The sequence below is a fragment of the Gopherus evgoodei genome, chromosome 2 (genome assembly GCF_007399415.2).
Source record: "Gopherus evgoodei ecotype Sinaloan lineage chromosome 2, rGopEvg1_v1.p, whole genome shotgun sequence".
NCBI lineage: Eukaryota > Metazoa > Chordata > Testudines > Testudinidae > Gopherus > Gopherus evgoodei.
In genome coordinates, this window is record NC_044323.1 from 296,187,319 (window position 1) to 296,194,521 (window position 7,203).

Below are 7,203 nucleotides of genomic sequence, written 5' to 3' on the forward strand. Positions count from 1 at the left end.
AGGAATGGAGGAAAAGGTGAAACCCAAATGTCCCCACTGTTTCTAAGGGACAAAATCCCAGGTGCGCAATAAAATTCTGCCTCCTTAACACGTGTTTTCCATGTCTAGAATTCAACTGTCACCAGATGGATCAGACTGAACAGGTTTCAAACCTCCAGTAGGCTCTTACCTTCTAAACAGTGATGGCTGTTTTCTAGTAAAATCCCTAAAAGGGAAGGAGAAAACTCGAAAGAGAATAAAGGGAAACAAGAAAACTTTTTATCAATACATTAGAAGCAAGAGGAAGACCAAGGACAGGGTAGGCCCACTGCTCAGTAAGGAGTGGGAAACAGTAACGGGAGACTTGGAAATGGCAGAGATGCTTAATGACTTCTTTGTTTCGGTCTTCCCTGAGAAGTCTGAAGGAATGTCTAATATAGTGAATGCTTACGGGAAGAGGGTAGGTTTAGAAGAAAAAATAAAAAAAGAGCAAGTAAAAAAATCACTTAGAAAAGTTAGATGCCTGCAAGTCACCAGGGCCTGATGAAATGCATCCTAGAATACTCAAGGAGTTAATAGAAGAGGTATCTGAGCCTCTAGCTATTATCTTTGGGAAATCATGGGAGACAGTGGAGATTCCAGAAGACTGGAAGGGGGCAAATATACTGCCCATCTATAAAAAGGGAAATAAAAACAACCCAGGAAACTACAGACCACTTAGTTTAACTTCTGTGCCAGAGAAGATAATGGAGCAGGTAATTAAAGAAATCATCTGCAAACACTTGGAAGGTGGTAAGGTGATAGGGAATAGCCAGCATGGATTTGTAAAGAACAAATCATGTCAAACCAATCTGATAGCGTTCTTTGATAGGATAACAAGCCTTGTGGATAAGGGAGAAGCGGTGGATGTGATATACCTAGACTTTAGTAAGGCATTTGATACTGTCTCGCATGATATTCTTATAGATAAACTAGGAAAGTACAATTTAGATGGGGCTACTATAAGGTGGGTGCATAACTGGCTGGATAACCATACTCAGAGAGTAGTTGTTAATGGCTCCCAATCCTGCTGGAAAGGTATAACAAGTGGGGTTCCGCAGGGATCTGTTTTGGGACCGGCTCTGTTCAATATCTTCATCAAGGATTTAGATGTTGGCATAGAAAGTACGCTTATTAAGTTTGCGGACGATACCAAACTGGGAGGGATTGCAACTGCTTTGGAGGACAGGGTCAAAATTCAAAATGATCTGGACAAATTGGGGAAATGGTCTGAGGTAAACAGGATGAAGTTCAATAAAGATAAATGCAAAGTGCTCCACTTAGGAAGGAACAATCAGTTTCACACATACAGAATGGGAAGAGACTGTCTAGGAAGGAGTATGGCAGAAAGAGATCTAGGGGTCATAGTAGACCACAAGCTTAATATGAGTCAACAGTGCGATACTTTTGCAAAAAAAGCAAACGTGATTCTGGGATGCATTAACAGGTGTGTTGTAAATGTAACCCTTCTGCCCCTCTGAGTTGGCAGCAACAAGGGCCGGGTTCAGTATCCAGGGGTTCCGTTTCAGTAACACAATACATAACCGGCTCAAGCCCCCACCCAGTGACCTGGGACACTCACATATCACACCCCCCTGGGTGCCTCTAGGAGGCAATACTTCCCCTCTCGCAAGCACGGAGTCTGAGTATAGCAAAATCTTTTTAATAAAAGAAGGAATCAATGTGGCATCCCATTGGAGAAACACCACAAACAGGGTTATAACACAAACCATAAACAAAAACCCACCTCCAAGTATGTTTGGTACTGTCCTTTTTCCCCTTAGGGTTTTAAGTCCAATCACCCCAAAGTCCAACAACCCAAAAGTCTCTGGTCAATGCCACCCCAGAGTTCGAGAGTTTATTTGTAGAGGTCCCTCCCCCCAGCCTGGGTAGAAAGGGGCACCTTACATGGTCCAGGGCCAACTGCCCTGCCTCTCCATGGGTTCTGCTTCCGCCTTCTCCACGAACTGCTCTGCTCCTCCAGCCATTCTCAGAAACTGCTCCGCTCCACCAACTGCTCTGCTCCATGAGCTGCTCCAGTTCTCCCTGCAAACTGCTCGGCTCCGCTCACTCTGTGGGCCGCTCCACCCGTCCCACAGCTACTCCGCTCTGCCAGCCGCTCCGCTGCTACCAGCTGTCCTGTGATCCGCTCCAGCCATCCCCACAACCGCTCCATTCCACCAGCCGCTCTGTTCCACAGTATATCTTCAGGCTCCCCCACTAGTTAGCACAGTACTCAGTGCTCTCAGCTCAGTAATTTCAGCTCTTTAGTGATTTCAACTCTTAGTGATCTCAGCTCTTAGTAGGGGAGCCCAAATGCTAGTGCACCATTAGCCCAAAGTGAACTCAGCTCAGTAACCTGTATTTAGATTCTTGAGGGAATAAAAAAAAATCAACTCTCACATTCCACAGTGGAGAGAGGAGGGGATAGAACTGGTCCTTCTGGCACCATAAGGCAACTGCTCCACCAAGCACAGATACCCATCCCCCACCTCTTTCTCAATTCACTGGGTTTTGGAACCCATGTCCCTTGTCTAGCAAGTACCACTCAACTGAGGGTGAGTCATTTGTCACCAAGCAGTCCCACAGCTCAGCAGTCTGGGATAGGGTAGGCGTGCCTATGCAAATACACTCTCTGAAATTCTTTCCACCAGATGTCAGGGTAGAGCTTATCCTGACTCTGCTTACATCAACAAGACACGAGAAGTCATTCTTCTGCTCTACTCTGAGCTGGTTAGGCCTCACCTGGAATATTGTGTCTGGTTCTGGACACTGCATTTCAAGAAAGATGTGGAGAAACTGGAGAGGGTCCAGAGAAGAGCAACTAGAATGATTAAAGGTCTTGAGAACATGACCTATGAAGGAAGGCTGAAGAAATTGGGTTTGTTTAGTTTGGAAAAGAGAAGACTGAGAGGGGACATGATAGCAGTTTTCAGGTATCTAAAAGGGTGTCATCAGGAGGAGGGAGAAAACTTGTTCATCTTAGCCTCCAATGATAGAACAAGAAGCAATGGGCTTAAACTGTAGCAAGGGAGATTTAGGTTGGACATTAGGAAAAAGTTCCTAACTGTCAGGGTAGTTAAACATTGGAATAGATTGCCTAGGGAAGTTGTGGAATCTCCATCTCTGGAGATATTTAAGAGTAGGTTAGATAAATATCTATTAGGGATGGTCTAGACAATATTTGGTCCTGCCATGAGGGCAGGGGACTGGACTCGATGACCTCTCGAGGTCCCTTCCAGTCCTGGAGTCTATGAGTCCTCCTGACACTCACGTCCATGAACCCGAATACTCTCTCAGTCCTCAAAGAGAGACCTGGAGAAGGAGACTTGCTGAAGCAAAGCCACAAGGGTCTCTGAGGTTTCCCTGGTCCCTCAGCCCTGTCCTGCCTGGCTGCCGCATCTCTTTGTGAGGTCAACACCTCCCCACCACTTTTGACCAATAGTCTCAGGTCCTGCAAAAGGCCTTTGTGATGTCCCTGCCACACTCCTCCCTTGCTGGGCTAATGTCCTGCCCCTGGCCAGGCACTTTGGAGGTTTGCGCTACTCCCTGTGGATCACCCCACCCAAGGAGTGTTCGTTCTAGGCAGCAAGCTGGCTAGACAGGACAACATCAGACGCTGCTTCCAATCCTACACTCAGTTTTTCAGAAATTAGTTGACTTTATGGCCAGAAGAGAGCATTAGAGCAGCTAATCTGACCCCCTGCATATCACAGGCCTCCTGTATGACACAAGAGCTACTTTGAGGGCAAACACATTCCAGAAAGGCATCTAGTCTTCATTACATGACAGCAGGAGATGGTGAATCCAACACTTCCCCTGGTAGCTTGTTTCTGTGGTGAATCATCCTCACTGTTGACTATTTGTGCCTTAGTTGTAATATGAATTTGTCTCTTTTCATCTTCCAGCCACTGGGTCTTGTTATGCCTTTCTCTGCTCGATTAAAGAACCCATTAATACTCAATTTTTCTCTCCATTAAGGCACTTCAACACTTCAATGAACTCACCTTTCAATCATCTTTTGAAAAGCTAATCAGGTTGAGCTCTTTCAATAGCTCACTAGAAGGCACTTTTCTCTAGCCCTCAGAACATTTGGTGGCTCTTTCCTGCCCCAGCTCCAATTTCACAACATCTTTTTCAAATGAGGACACCAAAACCGGAGGCAGTATAAAGGTTATATAAAGGTAACATTAAATAGGTTGCAGAGGAGTTTTTTTTTAAATTAAGGCTTTTGTAGCTAAAAATTATGTCACTCGGTGAGAAAAACACTTCCCGAATGCCAAAAATTGAGCCATGAAAAGTGGCAGTGTGAACAGTGCTTCATAGGTGGAGCTGTGCTCCCGGTGACGACGTTCCTGCCCCTCGTTGGAGGTGGTTTGGTTTTGTTGCCGGGGAAGCTCTCTCCCAGCGATAAGGAGTGGCTACACAGCTCACCTTACAATGGCACGGTTAGAGTGGCACAGCTGCGCCGTGGTGAGGTGCGCAGTGTAGACACAGCCTCAGAGCTGGGGGAAAGCCGACAAGCGCTGAGGAGCACAGGGTTCAGACAGAGACATCCGGTAGGAGAGGAACTATTCACAGGGATTCTCTATAGCCTAGTAAGGAGGAGAGGATGGAAGATGATAATGTACAGGTAGGATCTGATGAGAAACAGTGAAATGAAAGAGTCTCCCTCAATTACATCATGCAATAGCAGACAGCTAAATTGGACACATTTTATAAGTGCTTAAATACAAATGCTAAATGTCTAAGTACTAAGACGGGTGAATTTGAGTGCCTGGTATTGAGTGACGATATTGATAGAATAGGCATCACAGAAACCCCTGCACCCCCTCCTGTGCCCATGTGGGGACACTGACCTGTGTGCATGGAGCAGCTGGCATTGCTGCCCCCCACTCCTCCCTGGAACGCTGCTTCTCCGGGCACCCCAGGGGCTGTGGGATGTGGGGGCAAGAAGCGAGATCATCCGAGCTCCCTGCATCCAGGTCACTTTCCTCAGCTGGGCTGCATAAGGGGAGGGCAGAGAGCAGCAGCTTCTGATGCTCCCCTCACTGCACAGCCCAGGTGGGGAAAGTGACCAGGACGCATGGAGCACATAGTGCTGCTCCTCGCTCCCCCCAAACCCTCTATGGGGCCACAGAGGAACGTTGGGGGCGAGTGAGCTGTATCTTTGTGTCACCACTTGCCCCTCCCCCCACAATGCTCCTCCACTGGGTACATGCAGGGAGAAATGTGGGAGCCCCCCCAGGAAGCAGTGTCTGACACTACACCTGCAGCGCACACCTTTGCACTGCCTCATGCTGCCCGAGTACCCCGGCTGATTTGGGACCCCTGGAAAAGTCTCCCCCATGTCGGTCCAAGGGCTGGAGGACCTCGCAGTCCACACTGTGGCCCGGGAGCTGCAGAAGGGGCACAGAGCTTCTCTGGTCTCAGGGCTGCAAAGCGGTGGGGGGGGAGGTGGGGGGAGTAAATGAATGAGCAGGGTGGGGCGGAAAAGAGCTGATTAGTAGATGGGGTCATGGGTGGAAGGAATGGAAAGGTTGAAAGAGGGCAAGGGCACAGGCAGAAGAGGGTTTGGGGCCATGGTTCTGGTGCTGGGGCCCCCGCACTTGTTCTCCCTTTCCCTGGGCTTTGGCATCACTCGCCCCTGCTTAGTGACTAGGGTTCAGTGGTTCCCATAACGTGGGGTGTGACTTCTAGGGGGACACAGAGGAACATTCATGGGGGCACCTCAGGGGCCTCAGCCAGCCCCCACGGAGGGCAGGGAGGAAGCACCACTCAGCCCCACTCTGTCCCAGCTCTTCCCCAACCCCACCCTCAGCCTGAGACTCTGGCTCCCAGCCCGGCGTCAACCCCTTTACCCCTGTCCGCACCCCTCTCCCCAGCAAGCAACAGCCCCACTCCCAGCCTCGGTTCTCAATCGTGGCTTCTGAGGGGCTACAGCCATGGCTAAGAGGGCACAATGTGAAATGTTTGGGGACCACTGGTTTAGGGTGATGTCCTCAATCACTTCTCTGCAGTCCAATAAAAGCTATTCCTCACCCACCTACCCCTCCATCAGGACAGACTAGGTATGTTCTGCTGCCCTTCACTCATACAGGAAGGAGAATAACATTTCATTGCACTCAATCCTAAAGTGATTTGTAACCCATCACCAACCAAAACTGGTCATTTTGGGGAAGCGGCCCCATCATGCTGCATAGCTAGGCAGAGTAGGTGTGTCTGTGCAAACACGGTCTGTTCCTGAAGTCTTTCCCCAGCTCCTCACTAGATGTGAGGGGGGAGCTCAGTCAGACCCTGCTTATGCTTAGTATTTAAAAACTCCTTAGTGTCCCTATCTCTGCTGGCCTTAGATTTCTCTTCCTGTCTATTTCCTGACAGCTCAGATGAGGTGACTGAGTGGTTAAGGTGATAGACTACTAATCCGTTATGCTCTGCATGCATGGGTTCAAATCTCATCCTCATTGGAAGCATTTAGTCTTCACCCCTCCTTTATAGACAACCATCTCCCCCTTTGGTACAATGACAGATGAAACAATGTTTCTTCTTGCAAACAAAAACCTTCTCAGAATCTAACCGCCCCCCTGCCCCCGCCATTTCAAATAAAAAGTCTAAATCTCAGATTTCTAAAGAAATTCTCTAGTCCTGTATTTCTTAGTTTTTATCTCAAAAGGGAACATCCTCATAATCTCCCACAAACACCCTGGGACCTTCCAAAATCATTAAAATACCCCCATCCTGAGCAAGACCAAAACAGTGAACCAGAGCTAGTGTCTAGGCCAGGCTGTTCTGAAAGAAGCAACTCAAAAACATTTTTTCTCCACTTCCCTTGGCAAAGTCTGACTGAGAAAAGAAAATTCCCCAAACTGAAAATTTTTGCTGAAAAACCAATACTAGTCTGTTTGGAGACTTTGATTTGAATATATTATTATTATTCTCTTCTGATTTATTTCAGTTCAGTGTTTGTCCTCCAGATGTGTTTCCAGGTGTTGAGTTGTGGGGGAGAGAGGCCAACTCATGATGTCTCTTCCCCTCTTTCATAGTTTCTTCCAACTTGCTAGGAAGTACCTTTGCTAGGATGTGAGTCAAGCAGTGTCCATTGTCACTGTGCTATCTCAGAGAAGTCTGCATTGTACACAGTTCCTGGGATAGTCCTTGGGAGTGTGGATCCCTTTTAATGGGCCA